This window comes from Anser brachyrhynchus (assembly GCF_964034855.1).
Source record: "Anser brachyrhynchus genome assembly, chromosome: W".
Taxonomy (NCBI): domain Eukaryota; kingdom Metazoa; phylum Chordata; class Aves; order Anseriformes; family Anatidae; genus Anser; species Anser brachyrhynchus.
In genome coordinates this window covers 26,254,471-26,274,026 of record NC_137704.1, presented here as the reverse complement: position 1 = coordinate 26,274,026, position 19,556 = coordinate 26,254,471, and the positions used below count along the sequence as shown (strand labels likewise).

Below are 19,556 nucleotides of genomic sequence, written 5' to 3'. Positions count from 1 at the left end.
GGCGCTCCGAGCTGCCCCGGCTCCGCCAACTCGCTGCCGGCTCCGTGCCGCCCGGGAGGGGGGGGGGGCGGCTGCCGGTGCCCTGCCCGGGGGGGCCGCAGCACCCCCAGGTCCCCCCCGCTGCCCCGGGGCGAGGCGCCGGGGGCCGCTCTCCGTGCGCGGAGCTCGGCGGAGCCCCGCGGACCTCGCCTTTTGTTCCCGGTGCCGGGGAGGGAACGCGGGGCGGGGGGGGGGTGCTGCAGACCGAGGGGCTTTGCTCGGGAGCAACAGCCGGGATTTAAAAACCGCTTCAACAGTACAAATAAAAGCTGGTGAATTTACCAGGAGGCGCTTTTTTTTTTTTTCCTTTCTCCCCCCCCCCGGTTCCTTTTATTTTTTGAATTAGTTGCTCCTAGCGCTCTTAAGGACAAACCTACCCGGCGTTCCCACGCGCGGCGGGGCCGGCCGGCCCCGGTAGCTTTGCGAGAAAAAGTTTGCTAACCGCTGCTAATTCATCCTCAGTAAGTAATAAAATCCCCGAGACAGCGCACTGTAAACAGGAAGCGGCACCGCACGGCGCTCGCCTCGCACCCGGGACCCTCCTCGACATTTTTCACCGCTTTAGCCCAAGTTCCTTCTTGCCCGGGCTTTTCTGGCCGGGGGGCGAGATGGAGAGAGCCCGAGAAGCGAGACGGAGGGCCGTGGGGCCAAGGGGGGGCTTCGCCATGCTCCCCACCGCTCCGTCGGGGCGATTGCCCGAGTGTCGGGGCGCTCCCAGCTTGCGGAGCCCGCAGCCGGAGCGAGGCCGTCGCGGCGGGCCGTAAAACCGCCGCCCGGGCCATCGCCCCGCCGAGAAACCCCGCTGGGCTGCCAGGCCTTCGGGGGGCTCCCCGCTTCCCCTTTGTGCTCTTCAGGAGGGGGCACGCGGAAAAATCGGGAGAGCGCTCCGGCACGGCTTAAACGTGCTTAGAGGAACCCTTCCGAGGTGCTTGTTAAGAGCAGAGCTGGCCCTCGGCGGCTCCCCGCGCTGCGGGAGCACAAAGGGGCTGCGGGGCACCGAGGCCGGCACGCTCGAGCCACCGGCGGTGGCCGTGCCCTCGCTGCGGCCGCGCAAAAAGCCGCGGCCGCACGGTTGCAGGAGTTCGGCGGCCGAGGCCGGCACCGCAGCGCCGGGGAGAGGGGGAGAAAGTATTCAGCCGTGCACTTGACAAACAGATTTTTGTTTTCTTTTTTTTTTCTTCTTTTTTTTTTTATATATGCGGCTGGCATTGTTCTGGCTCGGGTTCCGCATTGTACGGCCCTTGAGCTGGTGCCAGGCATCTCGCCGAGCCCGGGGATGCCACGCACGGAGCCTCCCGAACGCCTCACCGAAAGGACCTCCGCTGGCGGGGGGGCTGCGCATCTCCCTCCCGCTCGCCGGAGCGGAGCAGGGCCGCTGGTTGTTGCACGAGCCCTCGGGTGAGGAAAAGATCCAGTCCTAAATTCCTCCCTTGCTGTTTTTCTTCCCCCCCCCCCCTTTTTATTTTTTTTTTGTCTTTCCCAGTGACAAGTCAATTACTTGTTTAAATTCGGCTTGAACTCCCTGAACCGAGCGCAGGCAGCGGAAGCAGGTCTTCCCTGGGAATAAACAAAAGCCGAAAAATGCAAAACCCTTCCAAAGCGCTCTGAATCCCGGTTGCTGTTGGGGGGACGAGCAAGGTCGGGTACAGGAGTCACAAAAAAAACGACCGAAAAAAAAAAAATAAACTGCCGTCAGCGCGAGGTTTGCAGAAGGCTTTTTCTGCAGCCTGCTTTTTTTTTCCCTCGCTCACGGGGCGTTTTAGGAGAGCTGGCTCCGGGGGAGCGCACTTTCTGCCTTTAACTGTTTCCCCGCGTCCGTCGGTAAGGAATGTTTTCCTTCACGTGCCCGCTGGCAGAGGGCATTTCTTTTAGGAAATCTTCACACAATAGCAAAAGTGGAAGCGTCACATAACAAAACGTGAACGCGAGCCAGCGCTCGATGATTTCCTTGGCGATGCGATGCAGGAACGGGGAGCTCTTGGTTCTCTTTTTTTCCCCTAAAACGTTTTGGAAGGGAAGTTTCAGCGGAGGAGTTTTGTGACCCAGGTTGTACCAGAGGAACGCTTTGATTCCGTCGGAAGCAGGGGAACGAGACACGAGGCGTTTTTTCCAAGCCCGGCTCCCCGTTACCCGAGCTGTGTGCGCGATGTTTTAGGACGTGCACGTTACCTGGGAGGGGACGGCTGCGGGATCGCTTTCCAAACCTGATTTTCCCAATTGCTTATTTTCAATTTCCTCTACCAGGAGGTTTTAATAAAGCATTATTTGGCCCTATACACACAATATGTTTAAACGCGTGGGACTATTAAAGAAGGAATTATTGCAAATGGAAATGAAACACAAAAGTGGCAAAATTTTCTTTTAATGGTATCTTAAGATCGCATCACCAGCTCCCGCCACGCGCATGTGTTAAATCATATAGGGAAACCTATAATTATTGTAATTGCTCTTTTTGCTTTATCCTAACAAGCTTCAACCCATCTCTCCAACTAGTTGTTTTGAAATAGTTATTTGTCAAGTCATCAAATCACAAAAAGTAAATGCTAATGAGTTTCTCCTGTTTACATTCTGTCTGCTATTCTTATTATAAAGCTTTTCAACCCCATAAAGTTCCGAGATGAAGATGAATGCTCCGTGGTATCGTTCCTGCTAATGGGCTAGGCCAAATAGTGTAATAATTCCATGTGCCACGCTTAATAATGACAAGTGCGAACTTGTGAATGGCGTGAGCCTAGTGTCATCCTGGGAGCATTGCAGGAAAAGTTGTCTTTTTGAGCACGAGGAGAAAGAAATCTCTAAATCTAAATTAGAGACCTTTTGTGTTCGCCCCCCCCCCCCCCGCCCCTCGCCCCGAATAAAGCCGCGGTAATTCAGCGCGGCGCGATATTTACGAGTCATCTTTGTTTAAAGGGGTGGCAGCGCTTCGGTCGCTGGAAATAAGCGGAGCGCCGACACCCGGATCATAAACAAAACAAAACAAAACAAAAAACAAAATCAAAATATTTGTTGGCCAAAGTTAGGAGATACTTTCAAGCGGGTTCCTGAGCGCGGGGAGAGCTTTCGCACCGCGGCTCCGGCGGCGACCCAGGTAGCTGGCCGGGGCTTCGGGCTCCGCGGGGCGTGCGTGGAGGCGGCCGCGTGCGCGGAAGGACGGTCGCCGCTGTTCGGGGCCGTGGTTCGAGGCCAAGGCGGCTGGCAGGCTGGCAGGCCCATTGTTTGGGGGGGGGGGGGTTGCGGCGAGGCTGCGCGTTTATCTCGTAAATCAAGAGATTCTCGGAAGCTCCCTCCCGAGAACGAGGGGAGAGAAAAATCGTGCGAGTTGCGAACCCGGAGGGTTTGACCGGAGCGGCGTTTGCGCGCTTTACGTCCCGGAGGAAGGGCAGGGGGACGGAACGAGTTCGTTCTGACCCTGCGAGCCTGCAGAACCAAAGCCGGTTCCAAAGCACCGATTTAGGGCTCAGCGAACCTCACCGGGCAGCGCAGCCCGGCTCTGACAGAGCCCGGCGCTTTCTTCCCGTTGTACACGCCAGAAATTGAAGCGGCCTCACGGCGGCAAAGCTGGCTTTTTCGAAAATATTTCGAGAATTTCTGACGCTTAATGCCCTTGCAGGATGTCGGGCTGAGCCCCGGATTTAAATATGCTTTGCATGCGCCGGTCAGAAATGAACTGCGCGTCCTCAGCTGTGCCGGTTTGGAAATGACTGTGGTCGGGGGTTTTTTTAATTAATTTATTTATTTTCGTAAAAAAGCGATTATAAATAGAATCTTATTCGGTTATTGATTGATGGGAGACACGGCGAGTTAGGGCCTGGTGCTGACATCCTCTGACAGTGTGTGTTCCGAGCTGCTTTTTTGTGGGCAGGGCCGGGGGGGGGGTTAACAAAAGATCTAATAGCTGGTGCAGTCTTTAAATACCTTTCCAATTGATCTACAGGAAATTGTGCAGAAGAATTGTTTGTTTCCTGTTTCAGCATAAATCTGGTTTGCATTAAACTTGGTTTACTGTAAAATTGCCGTGGCACTTTAGAGACGTGGGATTTGCTTAGTTCATCCAGGGAATTTCTTTTCAAAAGGGAACGTTTCAGCCACTTTCTTTCTCGTTTTATGACGGTGCATTGCCAGTGGAACTTGTTCTTGGTGTGTTTTTTTTTTTAACCAGCCCCTGAAGTTTTGCAGCCGACGTGGTGGCAGGAGAGGGGCACACGAGCTGCCTGCTCCGGGCTGGCCTGCCTTCCTGCTGCTTTTTTTATTATTTTATAATTAAAAAAAAAAAAAAAAGGCAGGGGGTAAGGTTTGCGTAAAGCCGATCGGGTGAGAAGTTCTGTGCTCGTTTTTCGGGTCGCTGTCCGTGATGCGCCGCCTCCGGCTCCCTTCCCTGCTGCACTGCCCTGGCTCGGGGAAGCTATTTTTTAACCATTTAGCTATTTTTTCCAGTCGGGCTTCTGCGAAACTGCTGAAAGCGAGTTTAAAGTGAGCCTTTCACGAATCCAGCAGCACGGGTGTGTAGTTCAGTGTGCCACTGCCAGCACCACTAACCAAACCGTGCTGCATTTGTGCCGGCAGTCACCTGGCGGGCAGTCGGGCGCTGCGTGGCACTGCCGGTGGCCGCCCCGGCCCCGACGTTTTTATCTCGGCGGCGTGTTGCAGCCGGGCCGGTCGGAAGGCAGGCCGTCACCGAGAGCTGAGGTCACGCCGGCAGAAACGACCTCCCCGTTCCCTTGTGTGCTCCTTTCACGGTGCAAAAAGCTCGGGCTTATTAAGAAGTTTTATTTAAATCCCTTGGGGTTTAACGGGGGGGGGGGGGGGGGGGGGGGAACGCGTCCCCTCACCTGAGCGGGTATACTCGGCAATACTGAGCGTACGGCTTTCTTCCCGGCATTCAAAAACCCCACAGCACGGGTTTCACTGGGAAATATTTCTGCCCCCAGCCTTAGGATAGGCCTCGTTTTGGGAAACTTCCCAAATTCGTGCCTCTTCATTTGTGAGTTCTGTGCGCGTTACTTGGTTTTGGTTTTGGTTTCTGAGGACGTATTGTCACGGCGTTACCTCCTGGAAGCCAAAGGGAGGTTTCAGGTCGGCTGCAGGAGGAGCAGAATCAGCCCTCGAGCCTTTGGGGATTTGTCCTCCTGTGCTGCTGGGTGTCCGCTCCTCTGGGGCAGAGCTCCACCAGCGACATCCCCTCAGCTTTTCCCAAAGCAGCCCGTGAAATCCAGCGTGCAGCATCTCAGCCTGAAACCTGCCTGCCACAGACACCCTCCGGCTGCAATTTGCAGCGTGCAGTTTGGTACCCAACTTTCCAGTTCCTTCCCCTGCAAGGACCCGAGCTTTGCCTATAAAATTAATAACGTTAAAAAAAAGAAAAAAAAAAAAAGTTGCGGCGGAGGCAATTTCGTGCACCTGCAGGGCTTTATTAGGTGTCTGAACAGGAGTGGGGCTGGTGTGAGAACCCATGTGTGCGCGGGATCGAATTGTTCCTTAAGACGCCTGCAAAGCCTGTAATGAGAAGCACATGAGCTGCAGCACCGCGGCACCGGGGAGCCCGGCTCGGCTGCAGGCAGGGCACCGCTGCTGCTGCTGCTGCTGCTGCTGCCGCTGCTGCTGCTGCTGCGGCCGCGGGCGCAGAGGGGTCCCGGCAGCGCCGGCTCCGTCCCCCCGCGGGCAGCAGCGGGGACCCTGCGGCGGTCGGTGGCCACGATGCAAGCAAGCCTCGGGGCTGTGCCAGCAGCTCCCCGCTCGCCCAGCGGCCCTCTCATTGCAGCCGGAGGAGTTTGTCGTGCAGCGTCTGGCCGAGCCCTGCTCCGAGCCCTGCTGGGTTGCTTTTTGCCCTGGAAATCCGTGCCCGGTGCGGTCCCTCCTCCCGGAAGACGCAGCCCACAGCCTCGCGGAAAGGGCCTCGTGCGTCGTATGCAGCCAGCTGAAAGGGAAAAAGGAAAAAAAAAAAAAAAAAAAAAGAATAATGCCGAATTGCTCAATGGCTTTCTGATGAATAAAACAAACCCAATCGATGTAACATGCATATTTAAACCCATTCAGCTAAGTGCTGACGTGATTAAAATAATCAGATGTATTACTTAAAAAATTAAAAAGGATAAGTTCTGCACCCCATTATTTTATTGACTTTTAAATAGAAATTGCCGAAATGTTTACGTTCCTAATGGCATTATTAAGCTAAACTGACAAATCAGAGGGGGAAAAGTTGATTGCCCAGCATATTATTATTACTGCACCTGTTATTACAGTGCAGCTCGCGGAGGAGCAGCTCGGGCTGGGGGCTGCTTCCTTGGGCTCTCGTTGTGAGCGGTGGAAGGGGCACGCCGACGTGTTTGCGGCGTAGTTTTTGCTTTGCAGAAGCTCCTTCTCGCAGAAAAGGCTTTCGGAAACCTTAGGCCGTCGGAGAAGCGATGCAAACGCAGGGAGAAGTCGTGCGTTCGGATACCTGCTGCCTGAGGTCCCCGGCAGCAGATGCAGTGGCAGGTAGACGTGGGGACGGACGCCCCTGTCCCACGATGAGGGCCGAGGGCCTCTGTTCCCAAGGGTTACGAGCAGCAGGGAACGTCACCGTGGGCACGAGTCCCGGCTAGGGAACGCTGAAGCCCCTTTAATGCAGTTTTGTTGAGTGCCGCTCCTCGTGTGCCCGCTGCCATCGGCACCTCCCCGCCTCGTGGTTGCCCGTCCTCTGCCTCGGCTCCGTGCTCGCCGTCGTGGTGCTCCTGGCTTCTCCCAGTCTTTAATTGTCAGAAACGGGGAGAAGGAAATCTCGCGGCTCGGCTGCTCCGTTCCCGTGCAGGGTAGGTAGGGTTTAAGAGCCGAAGAAGGAGCGGTGAAGCTGGAGATGTCTTTCTAGTGGTGGTGGTTTGAGGTGCGGAGACGACTGCAGATTCGGAGTCGCAGAACGACTTGAATCCCCGTCCTTTCTGAACACCTGATACAGCCCGCATCTCTCTTACAGCCCCTCCAGCTTCACAGCGAAACGTTTGCATAAATACGTCCGCAGTTTCGCAGTGGCTGTCTTGACTCGAGATTTTTCCGAATTAGCGCTATTCCCAGAATTAAAAAAAAAACCCTCCAGCTACGGCAGAGGGGGAGCACAAGCAGCAAACCGAACGTATTTCCTGCCGTTCACAACCTCGCTGCCGCGGCGGTGCCGGGGCCGCGCGTGGGGCCGGTGCCAGCCGTGCCAGGAGCGGAGCTGGCACGGGCAGCAGCGGGGACAGATCAGCCATCTTCGCACGGCGCCGCGTTTGCAGCACGTCCTTGCGCGCTCGAATGAGCGGTTTTGGAATGCGGACAGCTGCGAGGCTCCAAGCGATCCCAGCTGCCGGGATGCAAAATTGATTTTCTGTATTAACACCTGAAAGAGAGAGCCGGCTAGCGCTGCGAGCTTCAGTAAGGCAAGGCACGGCAGCGTGGGGCGCCTGCCTGCCTGCGGCAATCCCCGGCAGCATCACACGGCCGGGGTCCGTGTGCCAACCGGGGACACCCCGCAGGAGAGTGCCTCCCAGTGCCCCCCGTGCCTCCCAGTGCCTCCCAGTGCCCCCCAGTGCCCCCCAGTGCCGGCAGCCGCCACGGTTGGAGCTCAGCCGCTGGACACAGCGGTTCTTCCCCACCGTCCCGGCCGGTACGTGAAGGCTGGCTCTGGGATGAAGCTCACCGTCCCCTATTTTTTATCAGGAATAATAACAACAACAAACGGCGCGCACGTTTTTGGTTCGGCTTCCTAAGCGAGCGCTTTACGAACCGCTCGCCATTTCTGAACTTGAACACACGTTGTTTGCGGCGCTTCGTTAGGATACAGTGCTTCGGTGCTAATCGGCTTCCAACGGGGAGCGGATTGGGGGAGTCTCGGTCCCTCCAGCTCCCAGCCCCTCGCCGTGTCCAGCTCGGGGGCAGCTTTGTGTCTTCTTGCCCCGAGTGCCGCCAGCGGGCGGCTGCGGCCTGCAGCCCTCCTCCTGGCTAAAGAAGCGCCGAGTCCCGCACCTCTTGTTTTTTATCATTGCTATTTTGTTTTTTTTTTCCATGTTCTGCCCCTTCTCGCCCCGGCAGCACGTGTCGGTGGGCCACTCGGCTCAGGAAAGCGCTGGGGGCTGTCGCCGTCCCGCAGCTCCAGGCCCATCAGGAGCTGGTGTTGAGGACGTTTTTACGGATGGTCATCTCTCTCCAGCATGGAGAAGAGAGAAATATCCCAGCCCGCTCCTGGGGAGCGCCGTCCCCCCACAAACCCGCCTGTGAGCGTGGTGCCAGCACACATCTGTGTCGTGGAGAGGGGCCGCTGGCTCTGCCAAAGCCAAGAGAGGGCACCTTGTAGGGGAAAACAGAATTACCCACGCAGAGACAGCCCCGGACTGATCACTGCTGGCAGAAGCCTGTTTCTGATAATCCCTCTCGCTGCCTGAGCCACACACGCAGATCTGTGGAAGTCGGCATGCAAAATAAGTTCGGCTGCTCTGATTGCACGCAGAGATCTGCCAAAATCTTGAGGTCGCAGTTGTACGTCTTCAAAAGCTCGAGACTGAGGCCTTTAATTTGGTATGCCATTAACTCATAGGATGGTAATTTGCTGTCGGTGTCTCAGTGCCTTATTTATAGCTTTACCCCTTTTTCAGAGCAACTTTTACTGAGCTAGGAAAAAAAGAAGAAGAGAAGAAAGACCCAGTGGAGAAACTCCAGGCACATGCAGCCACCCTCGCTGTGCCCCGTGGCTCCCTATTCCACCCCAGGGGCGATCGCGGTGCTTTTAGGGCCGTGGGGCAGCAGCCGGGGCTCACGAGCAGGCCTCAGAGCCCTCGGAGCACTGCTAGGCCCTGCTGTGGGGCGCCTGGGCCCGGTCGGGGAGCTGAATGCCGTGAGGGGACGGTGGCCGCGGGGCTCCTGCCTCGGCCTGGGCCACCTGGACGGCCGGTGTGGCTACCGGCCTGCGCTCCGTGACACCGGGCCCAGCCTCACGGCCAGGCCACCCGCTGCGGTGCTGGGAGGCACCGGGTGCCTCTGTCAAGCTGCCGCGTACAGAAAAGGGAACTGTGGGGTTTTTTTTTTGGTGGTTTTGTTTTGAATCTTCGTTAGCACCGAGCGGGATCTCGTCAGCACGCGCACGCCTGCGGTGGCGTCACTGGAGGCGTTCGTGTGCTTCCCTTGGCCTGCTAAAGCTCCTGCTGGAGGAGACCCCAGGGCTCTTACCTGCTAAAAAATAACGTGACGCGTAATCACACACCTGCACGTGTGTGTATGTGCTGTGTTTGCGACTATCAGCACGAAGGTGGGAGCGTTTTCAATGTTGGAAACCTTTACTTCGGTTCCTTTAGCGTTTACTTCAGAACCACTGTAAGGTTTCACAACTTGGTGTCCTCTGTGTCAGAGTGAAGTGCCCAGCCACAGAAACACCCTGTAACCTTGCGCAGAGTTAGCTGGAGGTGGTAGGGTGCCGTAGGCCATTAAGGCAAGCCCCCACCGCAGGGATGAGTAGCAGCAGGCGCCCTAAAGCAGCGGGGATTTACCCCGCTCCCTGCCGCATGGGCTCCCCGGGTGCAGCCTGCGCCGCCCTGAGGCCTGGTCCTGAGGAGGCTGTGCCCTTGGGGGCAGCAGGTCACCCTGACAGGGGCTGGAGGACCCCCGAGCCCTGCATTATTTTTACTTTTTGCTAGCGTACGAGGCGTTCTAGTAGCAACGCAGAGCTAACTTTTTACAGGCGACGCACGAAAGAAATAGTTGAGTGACTTCCGTTCTTCCTGATAGCTCTGAAAAGGAGACGCAGCAATGTTCGGCTTTATTTTTAAAACCCAATCTGGCAGCTGTAGCCCTGCAACGGGTGCAGACCCCCGGCTTTGCCCCCTTCTCTGCACCCCAAGCGAGGCTTTCAAGGTTCCTCCCAGCGCCGGCTGCGGCGGCGGCGATGTCCTTCAGGCTGATGACGCCCGTTTGCTAATAGGTAGGGAGTAATTGGCTTTCTGAACAGCTCCTTTCCACTCGCAGTAGAGACACGTTTTTTTGAAATATTGCTGTGTCAGAGTACAAAGTCTGGTTCATAACCGTATTTACTTGGAGATACTGATTACTACGGCTAATGACTGCTTTATGAGAACAGGAATACCTTTGGCTTGGCCTGTGGCTCTCAACTAACAAGCTAATCTTTCAGCGCTACTGGCAGCCGCGCATTCAGCTGCCTCTTGTAATTTTTAGTTCCTACAGTCGTATTTGCATAAAGGCGTTGGTATTTTTTAAAATCGCGTCTTGTACCTATCTTGTTTATCAGCCCCAGTGAGTGCAGTCTTTTCAGACCCTCTTTTCTTGGGGAGACTGGGCATCGGGAGATAACGGTGTCGCAAAGTGGCAGATGCTTTATCCTTGAGCTCATGGTGGTGTGCACAAACCATCGTTTTTTCCTTGCAATAATTATGGTGTTAAGAGGCATTTTGTGTTGTGCGCTCGCTTTCAGCTTGCACCACGTTTGGTTCCTGTTATGCAAATACCGCTTTAAACTTAGAAATGCCAATTTGCATTAATATTTTGGTTTCATATAGCTAGCTATTGCATTGCAAAAACAAGTGCATTTTAATGAGCATTTGGCAGAATGTTAAAAAAAGATATGGTACTCATTAAATTCTATTATATGAAATGCAGTAGTTTGTTGCCAAAAATCATTAGGATAAAATATAATGCAAGTTAAGGCCGCGAGTGTAGCCCTCATCAAAGAGAGCTGTGACGCTGTGGAGCTGCAGAGCCGCCGTGCTGCTCGCTGCATCGTGCAAACTTCTCCGTGAGCGGGGGACAGGAACGCCGAGAACTTTTTGCCTTCCTTCAAACCTGCTCGACCGTCCCGGTGCCATCTGCCAGCCTTCCCGTTCCTGACCTTGCTGCTCGAAGCAAGCTAACGTTGGCGTCTGTTCGCTCCCTCTGATTTATCTGATCCGGCAGACTCTTAAAAGACATAAGCACCAAATTGAACACCGGTATTTCATTCCCTAATGCGTTCCCAGAGCCTAATTCCGCAGCAGACTTTTCGTTAGGCGTAGGTTTCCTTTGGCGTGCTCCGACCAGAGTCGTGCGTGACTACAGGGCTTTGTCGTGGCGAGGACGGGCGCTCCCCATCGCACGTCGCCGCCCGCGTGGGACCCTTTCGCGGAGGCTTTTCTCGCAGGTGCTCCAAACCACGGCCGCGGCGTGTGCGCGTAGAGAAGCGCGCATCCCCAGAACGCGTCGCCGGGTGGTTCCACGGCGGCTCTCCCTCTCCCGGCCCCGCGGTGCCAAGCAGCTGCGAGCCGCTGCATTTTCCGCCTCCTCGCTCAGCGGGGACCCGCGCGAGAGCCCGGGCGGCCCCGCGAGCCCGAGCCCGCTGGCAGCCTGCTCCTCGCCGCGTGGGAACGCCGCCGTCTGTGGGACGGCTTCGCCCCGCGAGGGAAGAATGCTCGCTGGCAGAGCCAGCCCTCCTCCGACACTTCTTTTTAGTTTTTTGGTTTTTTTTTTCTTTCGCTGCTCAAAAAAAAAATGTTGTTGGCATATTGATACTGGAAATGCTTCCAAGGCTGATACTCGAGAAGCTGCTTTTCCGCGAGCTGGCTGAAGGAGGACGAGGACAGGGTTAAAGGAATTCTTTTCTTCGTCACTCAGAAGTGATAGAGACTTTTCTTTGACTAATGTAGCTTAATTAGTGGTCAATTAAAACTGAACATTGTTGAATTGAAGTTCTTTGATCAAAATCCTTGGCATGGTCTCCCTTTCTTTAACTAGCCACCATCTTGAATTCATTTGGAATCAGTAGTGTAAACAAGTTTAAAACTGGTTCTTTTATAAGAAGTCAGCAGGCTTGTATAGCTGTGGTTTCTTTCTTTTCCTTTTTTTTTTTTTTTTTTAACTTCTGTAGGCGGCAATTCAAAGCGGTGCTAAATGAAAACAGTGCTACACCCTGAAAAGTGCTTTTTTTTTTAAAAAAAAAAAAAAAAAGGTCGCATTAATTAATCGGAACAGAGCGGTTCTTCCTTTTTCCAGTTCTTGCCATAATCTGTATTTTCTCTCGAGTGAATAATTCCGTTATTATCCGAAATTTATCTCGTCCCGTAATTGGGCAGCGGTTGTTCAGAGCGTGTTCGGGGCCTTCACGGCCGGCAAGCAGGCGAAAACAAAATTGGCAGGGAGAGGAACACGCTTTCAAAAACTGCCCAGGCTCTGGAGTTTAATTAGAAAAGCGCAGCTCCGACTCCTGGTGATCTTGGACGGTCAGAACTTGACGGGGGATTTGGTGCGCCGCTGGTAAATTTTAGCTGAGGGGTTGTTTTGGGAATTAGGTCTCGGAGGGTTTCTGGCAAGCGAACGTGGCGTTCGCCGTTCACGTGGTGGTGATAACGTGTCCCGTAAACTGTTTGGGGTTAAATCGTCATTATTTGAAAACGGGGGAGGTGTTTGTTCTTTGGATATTTGTAACTTCCCGGCACTTGGGTGGGGTTTTCTCTCCGCTCGGGTTGTCCGAGCTACCTGGAGCCCTCGGCGCGAGTCCCAGCGCGCGGCGCCGCTCGCGCCCGTGCTCCCCGCTTCTGCCGCCGGTGCCGGGGCTGTTCTGCGTGCCTGATTCGTGCGCGCAGTTACGGCCATTGCGTGTCCAGGCCGCGTACAAGGGGTTCCGGCCACGCGGAGCCGACCCAGGCGCAGGCCCGGGCGCTTCGTTTACACGCGCTCACGGTAATGGGGCAAACGCGGCTCCGAGCGCGCTTGAAAACCAGGCCCCGAGAGTAGCCTTCATTCGGAGTGCTTGTTAAACACGAGCAAACGGCAGGCTTCGAGCACGGTTCCTTTGCTCCTTTTGAACCCGCCCGCGCTCACGCGGTGGAGTCGGATTGAGCCGAACCAAACCTGCCCGGGAGCCTTCGGTGCTTCCTGCGGGCACCCGCCGGCCTCGGGGGCTCCCGGGCGCTGCCGTGCTCGCCCCGTGCCGGTGCCGCCGGTCCCAGGAGGCTGAGCCTTGGGTGCAGCGCCTGGGGTCGGGCACGGGGTGGGCTTCGTAGCCCTCCCGATGCCTTCACCTCCCGTCTTCGGCCAGGACGGTTTTTTTTTCCGAACGGAGATCTCGCGCTGGAAATCACGCTAAAGAAGTCGCCCCAAACGACTCGCGTGTCTCCTGCCTCGCTCTGGGCTTTAATTGTAGGAGGGCCCGAGAGGAAATTGCTCTGCAGTGATGACACGAGCAGATTTCTTCCTTGCTTTGAATGATGGCGTTTTAAACTTTTAATCCCTTTCATCAAAAAAAAAAACCAACTGGGTAAAAATCGGAGTCCTAAACAATAATTAAAATAAAATTTCCATCTCTTGACAGAGAGAGAAATTGTTTATAGTAAATGTGCCTTTCAGCCTTCCCTCATGCCTTCTCCCAAAAGGGCTGATTAGGATGTAATAATTGGGGATGATAGCAGGAGGAAGACGACAATTCCATTTAATTAAAGATAATTTATTTTACTTTAACTTGGTGATGTCCCACATGAATAAGAGTAGATTTAGCAGATAGATTTATTAATGGGTACTGACATCTCCGCTGACACAAAAAGCAAACATTTTCTTTCCTCATTGTTTTTATTGTGTCTCAGCACCTGAAGCTGCCGTCACCCCGTCCCCCTGCCATTCCCGGCGACGGAGGCGTTTCCGCAGAGGGCACCGCTCGTGAAACATCGCTCGGGGCCTCTCGGAGCCACGGGCTTTGGGTCAGGGCCCGCGCTTCGAGCAACCGAACCGTGGGGGCGCTGGGAGCTGCCCCGTGGGCGTGCAGCACGTGGCTGGCAGGGTTTCTGCGGGGCTTCGGGCAAACGGACAGCATCCTCTTTGTGACTGTCAGCCCCAAGTTATGGGATCGTGTTGGGCAAGGTCGATACTGGCCAAGGACAATATTGGCCAAGGCAAACTCTTTGCTTGCTTGAGATTTGAGAGGAGAATATGGGCAGACGTCTGGCGCGTTCCCCGTCTCCGCGCGGGTTTGTAAGCAGAGCGTCGAAAATTTTCAAAAGAAGAAAGGGCAAAAAAGCACAAAATGGCTCTCGGTAAAACCGGGGGAGAAAAGGAAGTTACAAAGCAGATCCCGAAAAGAGGGAAAACGCGTGGAACGGTCCCTTTCTCTGCCTCTTCTGGGAAGTCCTTCACTTAAAAAAAAAAGAAAAAAAGAAGCTTGAAACCACGCTATCTTCTATTAAATGTGAATTAGAATTCACATCTGAAAACTCGCCCTGGAGCCCGGCCAAGTGGCACCTTTGTTCTTTTCATCATCACTTTTATTTCTCTTTTCCCACTTTTTTTGCTCTGCTCGCTCTTTATTGCCTTTTTTTTTTTTTTTTTTTTTTTTGAGGTCTGGTTCTGACTCGCTGCCTATCGGCGACTGCCGGAGCTGTGGGAGCTGCAGGATGTCAGCTCCGTTCTCTGACTCTGTCACATCTTTCCTCCCCAGTCACACCCCTGGTTCTTTGTCCTCTCTTCCTGCCTACTCCCTCTCTGCTTTGCTCTTTTCGCCTCTCCCCCTGGACATGTCTCCTGCTCCTCTCCGGTGACTTCTCCGTCCTCAGGACCGTCCCCGAGCCCTGCCGCGGCCAGGGCACTCGAAGGGCTGCGTGTAGGTCTTGCCTCCGCCAGGTAAGGTGCCCACCCCCGTCCCTTGGCTCCTGAGAAGCAGCTCCTCGTCAGCCGTCACAGACTCGGTGTCTCTGCAGCCTGTCATTTCCTCTTTTCTCGTTTCTCAGCCTCTTGTATCTTCTGTCCCGGCGCTGCTTGCCTGCCTTCAGAGCGTTGGCTCCGGATGTCCCAGGGCTGATGGCAGCGGGTGATGGCCCGCGGAGGTGCCGCCAGGGTCGGGCTGAAGCCTGGGGAGCCCTCGGAGCACGGCTCCGGATCCGAAACCCTCCCGTGGCCACCTCCCCGCCACCCGGCACAGGCTGATCCTCGCGTGGTCGCATCCCTGTCACCTGGTGGCTGTCAGTACGAAGGAAAAGCAAAGCCCGATGGCAAGGACGCGTCCAGCTCCCTCGTCGTTTAGCCGTCCCGAAGGCCTCGTGTGTGACTGCTGCTCGGTTCTGCCCGTGCTGGCTGCTCCCAGCGCCGGCGGTGCCAGGGGTCCCGGGCCTCCCCTTTGCTTTGTCCCTGCTGCAGCCCCCCCGTAGGAGCATCCAGGTCTTGTGCCGTGCCCGTCTCCGTGGCACATCCCTACCAAGTTCTTGAATTCCCCTCTCTACGAATTGTTCTCTTTTCCTTTCTGCTTTGCTTTCCCATCTCTTTGTTCCCCACCCCTGGGACTTCCTCTGCAGTATTTGGTCACCTCTCACTCTCGCGACCTTCTCTTCCGTGTCCTCCCCCTGTCCCTCTTGCCTTTCTTCCTTCTCTTTTCCCTGACGCCTGTTAGAAGCCGCTGCGTCTTGGCTGGACCGCTTGGTGGGCTCTGCCTCCTGCTCGGTCCGGGCCGGCTGCACGGCGCAGACAGAACCGAGTCGGAACAGAAAACCTCCGGGTCCCTTCGTGTTGCTGTTGCTTTTTTAGAACGTGTATCGCTGCACGGGGATGACATCACGGTGCAGTTTTTCCCTTCATTTAGCTGACCCCTTTTTAACTTTGGGCGTTCACAAGATGTAGAATTCAGCGGTCCCATCTGGAAGATATTTTAACCGAGCAGGATCTGTGGGCTTAGAGGATCGTATAGGGTGGGATAAGGAGAGGAGGGGAAAAAAAAAAGGACAGCTAACGTTCGGGGTACGCTGAGCGTAGGGCAGCTCGTTGTGTTGGTGCTGGTTCCTGGGGGCGTTGGAGCAAAGAGTGCAGAGCAAGCGGTTTGCTCCAGATTTCTGCGTTTCGCCCCCAAACGAGCTGTGGTTTATCGGGCTGGCACTTCGCAGGAGCTGCCGAATGTCCATCAGCCTTCGCTGCGAGTTTCTCCTGGATCGAACCAAGGGAAACCCGGTGCCTTTGCTGCAGCGGGAGGAAACGGAGCCGCTTTGCACGCTCCGGGACAGTCCCGTGCGAAATGTTTGCGCCCGCCCGGGGCGGCGAGCACCGCCGTGCGCGAACCGAACCGCCGCTTCGGGGCCTCCGCCGAGAGGCCCTTCAGAGCGGGGGCTCCTCCAGCGAGGTCCTGGTGCATTTTTTACTAAACCCCGCAAATCAACCCTTGTAAAGCCCGCGGCTCGGGCTTTCCGCCCCCGGTGCAGGCAGGAGAGCCGTGCCGGTGGAAGGGCGAGGCGCGACGTGCCACAGGGACAGCCGCTGCCGGGGCCGCGGGCGTGAGCGGCCCCGCACCCGCGCCCGTCCTCGGCGGCACCGCACGGCCCCGCCGTTAACCCCGGGCAACCTCTGGCCCCGGGGGCTCGCCGGCGGCGGCGGAGCGGCGTGGCGGTGCGCGGACAGGTGGCTCCCCGCGCCGCGTACACTTGTTTTTCCTGGTGCACCGTGCACTTAACGGCTCAGCGGGACCTGCAATTTCATACCTCTCCCGGGGCCGGGGGTTGCTTCGCATGTGCTTTGCTGTTCCGTGGCTCATCTGGTCTCAATTACCAGCTGATGGCAACGCCAGGCCCCGGGCCTTTGGCGTGTTTGTCCTGCGAGAAAGATCTGGAAGAGCCGACATCTGGTTTTGATTGCTGCAATTGCAGGTTGATAGAATAAACGCGGGGTGAGGTGGGTGGGTTTTCCTTCCGGCCCTTTCCACTCCAGGCTGGTAATGTGCTTCACTTGTGGAGCTGCTCTTTTCATCAGCGCGCGCCTCCCCCTCCGCCCCGCTCCCTCTTCCTCTCCCTCGCATCCCCGGCAGCAACATGTGGCCGAAATTAGGGACCTGCAAGCCCAACGGCGTCCCTTCTGCGGGAAACCTGGAGCAGGTCAGCCCGGGGAAAGGGCATCTGCTCCTCACACGTACTAAAAATCTGAATTAGCGTGTTGTTGGGTTTTTTAAAAAAACCTAAAAGCTGGGGAAATTCATCCCCGGCCTGGCAGAGCTGTTGCTGGTCCAGTGGCGGGGCTGGGAGGACAGAGGACGGCAGCCAAGGAGGGTGGCCCTCAAGTGATTAGAAAGGACAGAATGCTTTTTTTTTCTTTTTTTTTTATTGAGTATTTGAAATTTTAGTGTTGCTGGTGAGAACATTTCCCCTCTGAATGCTCGAGCAGGGGACGGTGCCACTGCCCGCTCGTCCCGGCCCCGTTTTTAGCCTCGCGGGGATCTCGAACTCACCGGTAAAGGAGACGGGAGCGGCACCGCCCGGCGGTGGCACCCCATGGGTGACAAACTGGGGCAACCTGTGGCCAAGAAAGCTTTCTTGTCCAAGACAGCACGTGGCAGCAGTCGGCCCTTGGCTCACGCTTCGCTTTGAGCCTCCCCAGCGTTACCTCAAGCCACCAAGCCAGAGGTGGATGCCGCGAGGGGTTTTGCGAGGGACTCCTGCAAGGAGCCGCCTGGGCAGGTGCTGGCGTCGAGGAGCTTTTAACGTCTGCAGACGGATGAGTTGGTTCTCGTCGGAGATGTTTCCTTCTGTCGGGTACCCGTCGGAGTGGATCGCTCTGTATCCAGTGTTTTACAGCTCGCGCTTCGCGCCCGCGCCCTGCGTGCCCGGCGCTTGAGGGCCTGAGAGGGGAGGAGAGCAGGGCCAAGACGGGAGAGGAGGAGAAGATCTCTCGCTTCGCCTTGCTCAGGCTCAGTTTCCAAACACTGGCAGCCGGGCGCCTGCGGACAGCTCGATGGAGAGCTGGGGAGGCGGCCGCCCCAGCCACGCCGCGCTTCCTGGAGGCACCTCCCGGGACTCGGACGCGCCTCAGCAAGCCCTTTGGCACCGGCCAGAGCCCTTCGCTCAAAAGCCAGCGATGCTGCGACGTGTTACAGGCATTCCCAAGGCTGGTTGCTTGGTAGACCCTGGATTCCTGAGGTCTGAACGTGTCACCGTGGGCGGAGAGCAGCGCACGGCCAGGTCAGCAGCTCCGCGAGCTGGCGGCTGAGTCCCCAGTACTGGAAAACGGGGGATTTCTGAAGCCCGTTCTCAGGACAGCGAGCTTTCCAGAAGAATGAGAGAAGAAAAGGTGTTTGGAACTCGAAGGCAGACTCCCAAAACTGGAGACAATGTGATAATTTTTTCATCATGTCATATTACAGAATGGCTTGTTTTTCCCAGATCGTTATTCATCATCTCTTCAAACCTCCCAGCATGAGTCAGAGTGATTTTCTAAATTCAGGCTCTCTTTAAGAATATTAACATCTTTAAATCTATAATACGTTTTCTGTCAAATCAGAAAGTCACTCTTGTACACATCTCGTTACTCTCTCTTCTCGCAGGCGGCATATTTCCATTTCTACCAGTGCCATAAATTTAACCCGTTTAACTTTCCATCTTCTGGATCAGGTTATTAGGTGGTTTCCTTTATCAACGCTTATTCGTGAGAATTTATGCCTGTTTAGATGGGGTTACAGACACAATTCCCCTGTAAAATGGTCTGGCAAGCACTTATGGATAGGTTATTGATATGGTAAAGTGGTATCGTGGCTTTTTTAAACATTGCTTTGCAGAATAATGGCAAAAAGGGATGGGTCAGTCAGAATCTTATCGCTCATCCCGTTAATCATTGCCTCCGCGCCATTTATTGCCCGCTGAAAATGCTGCAGTCCCGATGATACAAAGGCAAATAAATCTGGAGACTTTGGTACAGTTCGGTACGAGAGGAATTTCCATGCGTGCTCTTAACCAAAGTCATGATAACTTGAGAATCCCACTGTGACAAAAATCTGAAAATAATGAATATTTATGTTGGAAGAGTGACACTTCTGCAGGAAATACGAGAGTTTTTTCAAAAGCTTCCTTACATCTCCTCAAATTCCTTCTTATGACTGAGCCTGTCACAGCAAAACGAGTTAATTTCCTTCAATCCAGTGGCTTTCTCTGTGCGAAAATTTAGCTATAAAGCAGCAGAGGAATAAATCAAGCGTCGGCTGTTAGCAAGGAAGAGTTACACCCAGCTACGTGACGTTTCGGGTGCTGGCATTTCTTTGGGCTATTTTCCGCGGCGTTTCACGACAGCCAGGCTCGGCCTGCCCTCCCCGTCTCTGTCGGACGGTTTCGTTTCCTTCCCTTCATGGCCTCGCGCCCCGCCGCTGCCAAGGTTTTCATTCATCGCTTCTGCACGACTGCTCCGAGCGGCGCAGGGTCACCCGACGTGCTTGACCCAAGCTCGTAACGTAGGGAATTTAGCCAGCGAGCACCATGAAATAGGGACCGGTTTCCTTCACGTGGTGCACAGGTGGTTGTTCCACCTTCATAGCTCGCGCTCTGCAGGTCCTGAAGAAGGTCAACGTGCAAAGCCCAATTTCTGCCAGGGGAAGGGGCCTTGTCCTGGGGCGCTTCGTGTTCAACTGGAGTTGTATCTGAACGTCGTCGGCCTGTAGGAATATAGGGAAAAAACGGCGTTGGGTTGAGCCAAATGCATGTCGCCGTGAGCGGGTAGCTGGGTACGCGGAGCCTCCGAGGCTGAGCAGTGCCCTCCGGGTGTCCGAGCATCCCTTTAAATGAGACAGGCACTAGTGGGGAGCACCC

General features: G+C 55.4%; 1 protein-coding gene and 1 long non-coding RNA gene across 42 annotated transcripts in view; one reads left to right on the top strand and one right to left on the bottom strand.

Moving 5' to 3' along the window:
* The window catches only part of TCF4 (transcription factor 4), a 211,562-nt gene that overhangs the window by 146,662 nt on the left and 45,344 nt on the right, over positions 1-19,556 (top strand). The window contains exon 1 of one of the 41 annotated variants that reach the window (XM_080571880.1): positions 3,099-3,127. The exons of 39 other annotated variants lie outside the window; for them this stretch is intronic. The gene's annotated coding sequence lies outside the window, so the exon portion shown is untranslated. Of the gene's footprint in view, positions 1-3,098; positions 3,128-14,605; positions 14,635-19,556 lie in introns of those variants that run through there. One more of the 41 variants, XM_080571881.1, reaches the window with a different exon arrangement.
* LOC308184638 lies at positions 1,196-14,501 on the bottom strand. Its single transcript, XR_013942734.1, has 2 exons — positions 6,267-14,501; positions 1,196-5,953 (listed from the first exon to the last, which is right to left on the bottom strand). It is a non-coding gene; the product is annotated as an uncharacterized lncRNA (long non-coding RNA).